The sequence below is a fragment of the Gopherus flavomarginatus genome, chromosome 5 (genome assembly GCF_025201925.1).
Source record: "Gopherus flavomarginatus isolate rGopFla2 chromosome 5, rGopFla2.mat.asm, whole genome shotgun sequence".
Lineage (NCBI taxonomy): Eukaryota > Metazoa > Chordata > Testudines > Testudinidae > Gopherus > Gopherus flavomarginatus.
The window spans coordinates 101,222,539-101,236,467 of record NC_066621.1 but is presented as its reverse complement, the minus strand read 5'-3'; the positions used below and the strand labels follow the sequence as shown (position 1 = coordinate 101,236,467).

Sequence of the window (13,929 nt, the reverse complement as noted above, 5' to 3'; positions counted from 1 at the left end):
TGATTCTAGTGTTTTTCAGATTCTTTTAGGAAGTAATTTGGTTTAGACTCCAGTCTTGCAGACACACATGCAGACAACTTTATGAATCTGAGTAGTCCCATGAGGCAATGATTTGTATGTGGAAAGCAGGGATATTATTGGTTGGAGTTGAGATGGTGTGTGGAGACAGAGGAAATTAGTGGAAACATGATAAGGGAGAGGAAGAGCAGAAAAATGGGGGTTAGGTAAGAAAGGGGTTAGTTTGGGGTGACACTGGATTGTGGGATTGCATGGTGTGGTGGAGGGGTGGAGCTGGTCTCTTTGCATTGCATCAGTATTTTCATTGTTTTCTTCATAACTATGAGGGCTAGAGATATAATTAAAAATGATTCTGAACCATCCATCCGCAATTAAATATATTAAGCAGTGAAAATATTAAATGAAGAATATTGTTAAACAGAAAGTAACCTGCATTGTGACATAGAAGGCAGCATAGCTTCAGTCTCAGGTTGTTGGGGCATGGGAGGGCATCAGGGGGAGCAGGATCTGGGTAGCGCTTACCTCAAGCAGCTCCCAGAAGTAGCGTCACGTCCCCCCTCTGGCTTCTGTACAGAAGCATGGCTAGGTGGCTCTGTATGCTGCCCTGTCTGCAGGTGCTGCCCCTGCAGCTCCCATTGGCCTCAGTTCCCAGCCGTGGGAACTGCAGATATGGCACTTGGGGTAGGGGCTGTATGTGGAGCCCCTTGGCTGCCCCTATGTGTAGGAGCTGGAGGAGGCCATGCTGCTGCTTCTGGGAGCTGTGCAGAGCAATGACAGGCAGGAAACCTGCCTTAGCACTGCTGTGCTGCTGACTGGACTTTTAATGGCCCCTTCAGCGGTGCTGACTGGAGCCGTCAGGGTCCCTTTTCCACATTTCTTCAAATGTTGCATATACACTAGTTTTCAATGAGTTTTAACTATATGGAAAGTATGAAGAGTAACTAATAAACTGGTAGAAAGATGCAAAAAAGGATAAGACACACACACTTTTTTTTAATATGTCCATTGTAATTTCAGTTTCACTTCTAAACTAATTAGCACATTTTCTGGTAAATTCTTACAAAAATCAAACATGTACTCAAAGAATCAGTGCTGTAAGTCAAGGGAGGATACACTATATATTACTGATATATAACAGAGAATGAACTCCTGTTTTAAAAGCAAAACTGGACCTTAATTATGGAAGCATCATTAGTCCCTCTATATTTCAAGATATCAGTTTAAGATTAAGTTAAATTTAATTTTTTTGAAGTTGCAGGCCCACTATAGAAATGTAGATATTCACAGGCAACAAATAATTCCAGACTAACACGGCTACCCCTCTGATACTTGACACCATGCAAGGCACTGCATTTAGCCGTATGGAGTGGAAATCAATCAACCTCATGAAGAAACTTGCACAACTACAGACAGATATCTTCCTTTCCAAATGCAAATGGATGGACATCATACCAAATGGACTGAAGGTAAAAAATCCACTGCTATCTACATACTACACAGACCACAGTGAGAGATTATGCCATACTCTATCAAAGAAACTGAGGAATCTCCTGATCAGCATCCTATACAGCAAACAGGAAAACATCAAAAAAGAGCTCTCCAACCTGGAGACTCTCATAAATAACCAAACTTCCATACAAACGGACTTCACTAAAATACGACAGGAGATCTACATTACTCACTTCACCTCTTTACAAAGGAAAAAGGACTGTAAGCTGTCTAAACTCCTACCTGCCACATGGGGCCACAACCGTGGTACCCCTAACCCACCCAGCAATATTGTCAATCTATCCAACCACATGCTCAGCCCAGAAGAAAAGTCTATCCTATCTCGAGGACTCTTTCTGCCCTGCCACCCCCACCAACATGATACAGTTCTGCGGTGATCTGGAAGCCTACTTTCGCCGTCTCCGACTCAAAGAATACTTTCAGGATAACACTGAACAGCCCACTGATACACAGTTACCCTCTCACCAACAGCACAAGAAGAACTCCACATGGACTCCTCCTGAGGGTCGAAATGACAGTCTGTACCTGTACATAGAATGCTTCCGCCGACGTGCACAGGCAGAAATTGTGGAAAAACAACATCACTTGCCTCATAACCTAAGTCATGCAGAACGCAATGCCATCCACAGCTTCAGAAACCACCCTGACATTATAATCAAAGAGGCTGATAAAGGAGGTGCTGTTGTCGTCATGAACAGATCTGACTACCAAAAGGAGGCCGCCAGACAACTCTCCAATACCAAATTCTACAGGCCACTTCCCTCAGATCCCACTGAGGAATATACTAAGAAAATGTGCACCATCTACTCAGGACACTCCCTACTCTAACTCAGGAACAAATCAACATACCCTTAGAGCCCTGACCAGGGTTATTCTATCTACTACCCAAGATCCACAAACCTGGAAATCCTGGATGCGCCATCATCTCAGGCATTGGCACTCTCACTGAAGGACTGTCTGGATATGTGGACTCTCTACTCGACCCTATGCCACCAGCACTCCAGCTATCTCCATGACACCACTGATTTCCTGAGGAAACTACAATGCATTGATGAGCTTCCAGAAAACACCATCCTAGCCACCATGGATGTAGAGGCTCTCTACACAAACATCGTACACACAGATGGAATACAAGCTGTCAAGAACAGTATCCCTGATGATGCCACAGCACAATTGGTTGCTGAGCTCTGTGCCTTTATCCTCACACACACTATTTCAAATTTGATGACAGTATATACCTCCAGATCAGTGGCACTGCTATGGGTACCCACATGGCCCCACAATATGCCAACATTTTTATGGCCAACCTGGAACAACGCTTCCTCAGCTCTCGTCCAGTCACCCCCTTCTCTACCTACGCTACATTGATATCTTCATCATCTAGACCCATGGGAACGAGACTCTGGAAAAATTCCACCACGACTTCAACAGCTTCCACCCCACCATCAACCCCAGCTTGGACCAATCTACACGGGAGGTCCACTTCCTAGACACCATGGTGCAAATAAGTGATGGTCACATTAACACCACCCTATACCAAAAACCTACTGACCGCTATGCCTACCTTCATGCCTCCAGCTTCCATCCTGGGCACACCACACGATCCATTGTTTACAGCCAAGCACTGAGGTACAACTGCATCTGCTCTAACCCCTCAGACACAGAACAACACCTACAAAATCTCCACCAAGCATTATCAAAACTACAATACCCGCACAAGGAAATTAGGAAACAGATCAACAGAGCCAGACGTGTAGCCAGAAGCTTCCTACTGCAAGACAAAACCAAGAAAGAAACCAACAGGACTCCACTGGCCATCACATACAGTCCCCAGCTAAAACCCCTCCAACGCATCATCAGGGATCTACAACCTATCCTGGACAATGATCCCGCACTTTCACAGGCTTTGGGTGGCAGGCCAGTCCTCGCCCACAGACAGCCTGACAACCTTAAGCATATTCTCACCAGTAACTACACACCGCACCATAGTAACTCTAGCTCAGGAACCAATCCATGCAACAAACCTCGATGCCAACTCTGCCCACATATCTACACCAGCGACACCATCACAGGACCTAACCAGATCAGCCACACCATCACCGGTTCATTCACCTGCACGTCCACCAATGTAATATACGCCATCATATGCCAGCGATGCCCCTCTGCTATGTACATCTGCCAAACTGGACAGTCTCTATGGAAAAGGATAAATGGACACAAATCAGATATTAGGAGTGGCAATATACAAAAACCTGTAGGAGAACACTTCAACTTCCCTGGCCACACCGTAGCAGATCTTAAGGTGGCCATCCTGCAGCAAAAAAACTTCAGGACCAGACTTCAAAGAGAAACTGCTGAGCTTCAGTTCATCTGCAAATTTGACACCATCAGCTCAGGCTTAAACAAAGACTGGGAATGGCTTGCCAACTACAAAACCAGTTTCTCCTCCCTTGGTTTTCACACCTCAGCTGCCAGAAGAGGACCTCATCCTCCCTGATTGAACTAACCTTGTTATCTCTAGCCTGCTTCTTGCTTGCATATAATACATATATATATATATAAATATATAATATACCTGCCCCTGGAGATTTCCATTACATGCATCTGACGAAGTGGGTATTCACTCACAAAAGTTCATGCTCCAAAATGTCTGTTAGTCTATAAGGTGCCATAGGACTCTTTGCTGCTTTTACAGATCCAGACTAACACGGCTGCCCCTCTGATACTTAACAAATGATTCAGTTAAACTCCAGCACGTCTCTGCACAGTGTTTGGTCTTTGTGTATCACACATTAGTGTTGACATGTTTTATGTGTTCGCCTCTGTACTTTAGATTTTTGCTTCAGCCAGGAGAGTTGCTGAACTCTACAGCCCTAGTTTAAACTGTCTAATTAATTGGCTGTTTTCTTTGAATGCAGCCTGTGCACACTATTTTCTTTTATAAACGTTAAGATGTACTGGTCTGTACTGCTTCAGTGAAACTCCTGATACAGCTAATAAAACTAATATATTTAAGACATTACAAACATGATTTCTTACCAAGGAAAAGTCTGTGGAAGATGGATTTCATGCACTTACTTTGGTCCATTCAAATTCTAATTTTAAAGTTTTTTTTTTTAAATGTATAGTACACCGTGTGTTAATTTTTCCAGGTTTTATATTGACTTACGAAAACATGGGCAACTAGTTATAAATGATATAAATCCCATAAGTCACTTTATAAAAAATATAAAACATGGAGCCTTCTCCTAAAGCCCTTTTTTCTGGGAGCAGTCTCGCTGAAATCAATGGGACTGCATCATATAATAACAAGCACTCCCTGTGAACAATCCTTCCCCAAACAGAACTCCCTTGATTCCAGCAGACCCACATGTCTTGGGATCTGCAATTTTTGCAGGTGGAATTCCTTACCCTCCATGGTACAAGTGAGTAGCAAAGCCACTTCGCACAACTGATTCATTCAGAGGAGAATCTGGGAGTTGAAACTCTGAATTCAGAATTTCCGGTAATGAGAATGTTTAAATATCTAGTGGATATATAGGCTATTCCCTTGTAGGGGGAGAATGAGGATTTAAATGCAGTCTGCTTAACTTTTCCTTTAATACTTACTGGTTAATAATATTAATGGCTCTAAAGGTAGTAGGTATAATGGTCTCAGACCAGTCAGTTCCAAATGGACAGGTGTCCACATCTCAAAAGGCAGTACCAGAATAGGAGTTAATGGGCAACTCTGTCAGTTTCAGTGAAATGAGCTATAGAGATTAATTAACATCTCAGCACCTGAGGTACTCCTTGCAGGGTAGCGTGTGGAAGCATCCACCACTCCTACCTATGCTGTACCTATACCACAGGTAAGTAGAGAATGTAGACTCCATGTGCACACCCACCCAATCACAGAAATAAAAAGCCATGAAGCAACAATATCTACTGCTTTATTCAGAGCACCTAGTTTAGTAGCAGGCATATTTAGTAGACAAGTTGGCACTCTGCATTAAATGGGAAAATAAAAATAAAATCTGGAATACCTGCAATTTACCATGCAGATCAGGAGACAGAAATGCAAGTGAACTTTGTCGTCTTCATTTCTTATTTTTCTACTTTTTATAAACACTTCCACTATTTCCGTTTAATTTAGCCACAGAATCTTCGTGTCACAACAGGATGAAAACAAGCATTTGATAGTGACTGTGCATGTGCATTTGTGCATAGGACTCAAGAGTATTTTTGGCTCAGATCCTCAATATTTTTGGGACATCTTTTCCTAATGCTATTGGCTGACAGAAAATCACACAATTGTGTGTCAAAAATCTATACACAGCTCCATGATTTTGGTCTATAATGACAATTCCTTTTCTTTGGATGAATTGGTAGATCTGTAGAACAATAGGGCTTCATGTAACTGGCTACTATCAGCAAATTTAACCCGTAGATTTGGTTTGCTTCAAATTTCAACTTCTAATGAAAACCAATTATTGCAATATGTCTCATGCTAGTTGCAGTAGTTTCATTATGAAACTTTTCTAGTTTAGGACCCTTCCTGCATTGCAGGAAAGTTCAGAGAATTTCAGGCTGCTAAGAGAACTAAGTGTGTTTTGTTACACCTCTGCCTCAATATAACGTGATCTGATATAACACGTATTTGGATATAACATGGTAAAGCAGTGCTTGGGGGGGGCAGGGCTGCTCACTCCGGTGGATCAAAGCAGGTTCAATATAACGCGGTTTCACCTATAATGCGGTAAGATTTTTCTGGCTCCCGAGGACAGCATTGTATCGAGGTAGAGGTGTATATAAGTTGATATAAATGCTATTATTTTGTATTAAATTCTATCAGATTTTCCATAAGTGCTTTAAGGGCTCCTTCCTTGTTCATATCAAATTTTATTCAGGGAAAAATTACACTTTTGGGCCATTCCAGCTACAATTTAAGTCAATAACAAGATCCCATTAACTTAAGTAGGAGCAGGATTCACCCTTTGATCTTTATCATTTGATGAAGATGAATCTCTAAACTCCTGTGAAGTTTTGTATTACAAAGAATTAATTTTCAGGAGAGACAGAGAGAAAGAGTGTGTGTGTGTGTGTGTGTGTGTGTGTGTGTGTGTGTGTGTGTGTATTGGAGCCGCTCACATCTAAGTTGCCAGTTGAAATGTAGTCTATCAGAGTAATGACCAAAATCTGTTATCACCAGTTGGTCTCAGTCCTGTTCCCTGAGGGCAAGTGACCACATCACGAAAGGACTATCAGAATTAGAATCAATTGGCATCTTTGTTGGCAGACTCAGTGGAGAGTTCCAGGACTGATCTGGAAACTGAACTAATCTCTTACTGTGGCTTGGGCTTAAGTCACATTGGCAGGGCACTAGGGAAATTTGAGCTGCCTCTCTGCTTTTTCTATAGATACACAGGCAACTTGAGTCTTCAGGGCTGTTAATTAGACATCTTTTGGGAGAACTAGATTCACATTAAAGAATAATAATAAAATTAAAGACAGTGCCGTGCTCAGTTTTAATTTTTAAAATCCATTATCTTAAATCTTAAAATGAAACTAGTTTGTCATGGATATGGTCCTACTCTCATTAAAGTCAATGTCAAAAGTCTTACTGATTTAAGTGTTGTGGAATCGGGCCCCTAATCCTTACCATGTTTGCTTAAAGTTATATTTAACCTTGATACTGAAGTCCTCCTTTGATACAGAATTCAAAGAAAAACTGTAACTTAAATAAACATCTTCAAAGCAATGCTGGGAAAGGAGGAGAGTAGGGCACTACATTTCAATCAAGAGCCAACTCCCAAATATTCTACAAACAAGCTTGGTTTATTACCAGCTGGCGGAGAAGCCATTTGCTTTATGATCCACTTTCTATGTCCTCAAATTACAGCATATGGAACATTCTGTAGGATAAAACACACTTGTTAGGAACTCAGATGACTCAGAACTAATAAGCTAATATTTCCCACAAATCAGATCCATGAATTAATGACTATAAAGTAGAGAAGACGCCAAATACATGCCTGGTGTGTAACATTATTAAAGGTAATTGATTTTCACCAGGGATTAATCTAGCCTAATGTTTCAGGTACTGGTTGTGAGCAAGCAATAGAAGAAAACTGGTTAAAGAGGGTATTTTTGGAAAATTTAAGTGTAATAAATGACAGTTTTTAGTTAGTACTTCATTGTACCAAAGTCTGGGCTGCAGCTCAGACTGTTGCCATGTTTATGTTATGAGTTATGATGTAAGGGCCATGTTTTGACCTCAGCTGAATCCTTGCAATCCCACTGATATCACATGGATTGCACAGGTATAACTAAAGTTACATTTTGGTCCAAACACCGAAACTTGTCTGTTAAGTAAATAGATACCAGCTGATAACTCCCCTGATACTATAGGAACTTATAGGTGCTCAGCTCCTTTGAGAATCAAGCCCTTAGTAAAATATTGTAAAGTACTTAAAGCAGGAGGGTAAAGCCATAGCATATTGCGATACCACATGGGTATAAACGGGTGCAGCTCTATTCACTTAAACTGAGATGCACCCACTTAAATTACCAATGAATTTGACCCTATGTTATGTTAGATTTCATGAACCAATATTTTACATATTAATAGTTAGAACAGTCATTAAAAATTCTTTATTTTTCACTGTGAATGTAATGCACAGTTTTACAGTTGAAGATTGCTTAGAACCTGCTCCCTCACTTTCAAATTGTCCCTCATCTCTCTTCTTTATTTTCCAGCTATGAGATCATTTGATGAAAGGGCCTATATAGCACAAAGGTAGGACTCCACCACCTTTAATGCACTGGTGCTCACTGAGGAGGTAGAGGACCTGCATTTCCCAAATGAGAGTTGTGGAAGGCACAGTGCTTCATGGACATCCATGGGTTCTCAGGCATGCCTTACGCATGTGGGAATTACTGCCAGCGCTTATCCCTCTGAAGGATATGTAGCTTGCCCTTTCTTGGAAAAGGGCAGGTTTCCAGTTCTGTCTCCTTCCCACTCCTCTTTGGGTTGACTGGTTTCACTGAATTGTCATATCTGGAGAAAAATGTGATCTACATGTGTGAACAGATGATAAAAGATTTCTTCCTTCCTTTTATTTTACTTGATGTAGCTGGAAAGCAAAAAATATATATTATGCTGAAAAATTAAATGATTCTAAGGATTGATCTTTACATTTAGAACTTTTCTTTAAGGAATAGATTATAAACTGCTATAGCCTAATAAGATATTTTCAAGTGAAGTAAATGCCAGAGACTAAATTGTCCCCTCCCCTGGAAATGTTGCGGGGTAAAAACAGGCAGAAGGCAGGTCTGGGCCAAGCTGTATATACACATTAATACACACAAACCATATACAGAGTTTGACCACATTAATTGAAAATATTGCAGACATATCAAAAACATGTAGATAAATGGTGATCAACTAGGTATGTGATTTATTCGGGGGGCACTGGTTAAAAGGGAATTTTGGTAAAGTGGATGAGTGGGTGGGGGCTGTGTAAATGAGGCTGTACTGTATACACAAATACGTCTACAAAATGTATACTATTAAAGGACAAATGATGAGATACTGAAAACGATGTGTGTTTTTAACCTTTTCCAATTCCATTCCAGTGGTTTTAATTTCTAAGAGGCATGTTTGCACAACTGGTTGGAGTGGAGAGATTAGGCTGGTAGGACAGAACGCCTCTCTAACCATCATTGAGGGAGGAAAAACCAGAGCACTTCTAAAAACATACTGAATAAATTAGCCATATGGTTTCAGTACATGTGTTCAATTTTACAGACAGAAAACACAAAACCTCTTTTATAGCCCAACACTCAGCTCAGGGAGTTGGAGACATTAAGTGTAGAAAATATCAAGTAATGACAAAATACAGCACAGGCAAGGTGGGTAGAATAACCTGAATAATGCCTGAACATGCCAGTTTACTGTATTGCACCTGGCATTTGGGATTCATCATGAATTTCCCTTCCCTTATCATAATAATGGTTTACCGGTACGTTGACTTCGTTTGATATTAAACCACAGGGCGTATTCTTCCCTTCAATGCTCTTGTTTGTCTCTATTTGTTCTCAGTGGAACCTATGAGAACACACCCTGGAGATATCTCCATTTATTTGGGAAATCAAAAGACAAAAAAACAACAAAAACACGCACTGAAGCAATGTATGAGGGATGGAGTGGGGGTATTGTTTAAAGCAAATGGTGTGCAATTTTTGTGTGTCTATGCAGAAGCCCAGCAGGAGTAAGAAACAGTGACTTCATTCATTTAGGAGTTTGCCTTTTGTTTCCTCAAAGTTATACTTAAATGCATCCTTATTGCTCTCAACCTGCCTTATACTTGGCTTCTTGCTAAAGGTCAGTGGCCATTCCACGCATATGGGTCTATTCTCTCCTTGGTCCACATATTGAACTTCTCCTGAATTATACATAAACAAGAAGGAGTGACTAGACCCCTGTAATGTTGATTGAAACCTGCTTCTTAACATTTGCTCTTAAGCTATTTGCTTTTAAAACTATATTCTCAACAGAGTTGGAAATGGTCATTTGGGCTGAAATTATTGACACAGGGAGCCAAAGTATGTTTTCACTCAAACTTACAATAAACCCAGGAAAATTATACTTCCATGAAATCTGTATATTTTCTCCTTCTTACACCAGCCTTGTGACTAGAGAGCCCTTAGTTATTTATTATGGTACTTCTGGAGAAAGGAAGCACAATGTAATGTGTTAGTCCAAACTCATGAGACCAGCAGTCCTGGCCTCAATTTAGGTAGAGTGTAAAGCCTTAGGAGTCATCTCATGCTAACCAGAAATGATTAACTGAGCAGTGTTGGTTTCCAAGCTAACCAGGTTACATTGAAAACACGTTTAATCAAATAACAAAGGATTTTTATTGTTTCTCTTTACTCCTTGCTGTGCAAAGCACCTTAGAGCATTTTTTACTGAGCCACAAAGGATCATATCATGCTCATCCTTCCTCCCCTTCTCTCCTATGCTTGTTACACTGACTTCTTGCAGCTTTGTTTCAAAGTTAGTGGTAGACTCTTTGGGACAAGGTCGTCCTGTGTGTTTTTCCAGCATGTAGCAAAACAGGGTCCTGATTCTGAATGGGGCCTTTGTGTGGTCACATGATACAAATTATAATGACAAAGAAATAATACATGTGTACGTGTTCTGACTGTAGTATCTGCCTGATGGGGTTTCTAAAATCCCCACAAGCCCTGAAAGGGTTAAAAAGAGCTTTGTTAACTTTACCTGTTCCCCTCGTGGAGGGTATGATCAGGTTGAGGGAAGAATTTAAATGAACAAGTGCAGGACAGTCAGGGGAGGCACAGGGAAGTGTATGGGTGAAATTCCTCTCTTGGGAGGAGGGGATGCTGGGATAAGGAAAGGCGAAAAAGAGGTATAGATACAATCAGCCCTTGTAGTGGGCTAATGTGTGTTACATTTTCCTAGAATAGGACAGCTGAGACACTTGGCATTGTAGTAGCCTGGATTGAGAGGATATGGTTCAGAGCCCACCAGTAACAGCTGGATTTACCCTTCTCTGCAGTTGCATGACTCATGGCTTTGTATCTAAATGTTTATCAGTTGCCCTGAGGTGAAGGTCGGGGTAAGGTTTAGGTCAGTCTTACCTCTATCTAACATAAAATGACTTTCCCAATCCTAGGAAGAATACTTTCTGTGCAGCTGTTGAATTTACAATAAATGATTTATAAAAGAACACATGGAGGAATCAGAGGAGTTGCTACCACCGAGTTGAATTGATCTTTTTAGTCGATAGCCTGTCTTTGCAAGTTACATATACTTTATGTATTCAAAGCCATTTTGTGCTTGGTCTTGAAAATACAGGAGCGTGGACCACAAAGTTCAGATCCACACCTGTATCTGGAGGATCAGCAAATTTTGGGAGAGGAGATTTCTGGGTCATCTCTGGTCCCGTACATTAGCTTAATCCTACACATGCTTACTAGCAAGAGCAATGCTCATTATGTGGAGTTATTCAATTGAAATCAAGAAGCATGGCACCCAGAGGTAGGTGTACGTCAGATCAGGCCCTCTGTTTGTAACAACTCTGTGTGCTGTATGTGCAGCCATTTATGGTAGTTATAAGCGAAAGAATTTGTATACATGCCATTATCCATTCTGATGATGATGATGATGATGTTATCAGGAAAGATCACTCCTGAATACTCTACTTTAGAATAATCTTGTAAATAATAATGGACTGCATTAACAATTACCTAATTAATCTAATAGGGTTATAAAGCTTTTCTTTTCCCCCACCCAAACTTTTTGGTTCCTTCATTAAACTAAAATAAAATATTGAATTTGAACTGAATAACTTAAAAACATTCTAAACCCCATGGAGTTCTAAAACAAATGATCAGACTTTTTTTTCTGTCTTTTTAGAATCAGTGGTCTAATAATCATTCCTGTAGAACTATTAGCCAGCTGGGCAGTATTTTCATCACCCTTGCAATGGCAAGTAATATTTAAAATGCATTAGAATGAAATTTATCTCCCTGACATAAAGCCCAAATAATCTTAATCTGATAATTTAAAAACATTGTACAGATATATACAAATGTTTTAAAATAATGCTATTGTCATTTTCCGCCATTCATTTCCTGGCTAAAAACCAGATCTTGCAAAATTCCACGAATCCACCATGGTAATAATTTCTTTAAAAATAAATTTAGATTCCATCCATTGATGTTGATTTTTAAAATGGATCATGTACTACTAATGGAAAAAGTCAAAAATGCTTTGTAAATTGATTATCTTTAACAATTTTATGAAATTATCAGGTGTCAATTATATTTATTGCCAAAGATCTCATAATTGGACTCACATACTATGCTTTACCCATATAATGCCCTTCTGTGCTCTGTGTTTGACAGCACTTGAAGAAATGCAGTAAAAGTAATAAAAGGTTCATTTCCTCATCCCTAAAATGTTCAGGCTGCAGATGCTACTATGTAAGATGCCTTAGAATAGTGTGAAACACAGCGTTGCCGTTGTATATTTTTATATAAGGTTCTTTATTTTTAAAGCCTAAAGAACGAAAATAAAGATTCCTTGTATTCCATAAATATGTTTAGGTGGCTGGATGGTAAAACTTTGTGGTTGTCAAAGAGGAAATTCCATGTATGTTTATGTGATTATAGTCCATGTCTCCACTTGTTTTCATCATCTCATGGAAGGTTGCTAGGAGCAGAGTGAAAGGTTGAAGAAGATTTAGGGCTCAGGCTTGTGAGGTACGGTGTGCTTCCCATGCTTCTTATGTCCAGTGAAGTTTACTGTAAGTGAGGTGCTCAGCCCCTCACAGCAGGCACTTGGCATCTCACAGGATGGCAAATTTATCCATCATGAAGCTTTCACTCTGGTCCCAGTGACCTTTCATGAGATGATGAGAAGAAGTTGAGAGAGAGACTCATTACAGAAGCTATGCTGGATAAATAATTGGATGAGAGACCTCAGAACATTTAGGTGCTGTAGGTGGTGGTTTTGGTAATTCGGTAGGTGTCACTCCTGCCCCTGAATCAGTTCTGAACTAATGTCCCAGCAGGATGCTATCTTTTAGCTTTAAATTTAAATCAAGGCCATGATTACTTGCAACCCTGAAGGGCCCATGGTAAAATTTTCTAAGAGTAGGTTTGATTACCCTAATACTCTAGCCAAAATATAATTCAGGTAATTTACATTCTGCCTCTCTAAGTTCCCCCTGCAGTTTTCAGTTGGATCTGATACAATATTCTTCATGTCCTTGTCTGATTACTGTTGTGTGTTGTGGCTTTCTATCTCAGAGGCAGGCAGCTGCACTTCAGTGGCAGGTGACGTAATCCTCAGGGTGAAATCCTGGCCCAGTGAAGTCAACAGGAGTTTTGCCATTGACTTCAGTGACCTCTGGATTTCATTCTAAATGTTTAGAAGCTCTTATCATTGGATCGATTTCTTATTATTATGGTGGATTAAAATCTCCAGTGTGTGTAGTCTGAACATAATATGATTTGGATGAATACCACTCAGCAAAATGTTCTCTGCAGGTATTTTATATTCAAACTAATTGTTATTTAACCTAGCCTACATGTAGAATATTTAAATTTGATCCTAGGTCAAAAATGTAAAACAGTCTTGTTCCAGTATTTAGCATTATAATTTAATCAGAACACTGAAATTAGCTGTCAGTCATGAAAGATAAGAGATACAAGCAGTTTTTATTATTCCAACAAGGTATTCATAATGCAGTAAATAAGCTCATGCTGCTTACAGATAATAAGTTTGAGTTTATCAAGCTGTCAATTACCTTGATGATATTGACATTCCTGCTAATGTCTCTCCTACAATTCATTTAAAGTTTATCTGATATAGGCTGATATTTAGCAATC

At 40.0% G+C, this 13,929-nt stretch overlaps 1 long non-coding RNA gene across 4 annotated transcripts in view; it reads left to right on the top strand.

The window, feature by feature from the left end:
• LOC127051930 (uncharacterized) overlaps positions 1-13,929 on the top strand; it is a 190,275-nt gene that overhangs the window by 72,964 nt on the left and 103,382 nt on the right. Inside the window, exon 3 of one of the 4 annotated variants that reach the window (XR_007774642.1) lies at positions 8,266-9,017. The exons of the other annotated variants lie outside the window; for them this stretch is intronic. This is a non-coding gene — a long non-coding RNA (uncharacterized LOC127051930). Of the gene's footprint in view, positions 1-8,265; positions 9,018-13,929 lie in introns of those variants that run through there. 4 annotated transcript variants of the gene reach the window in all.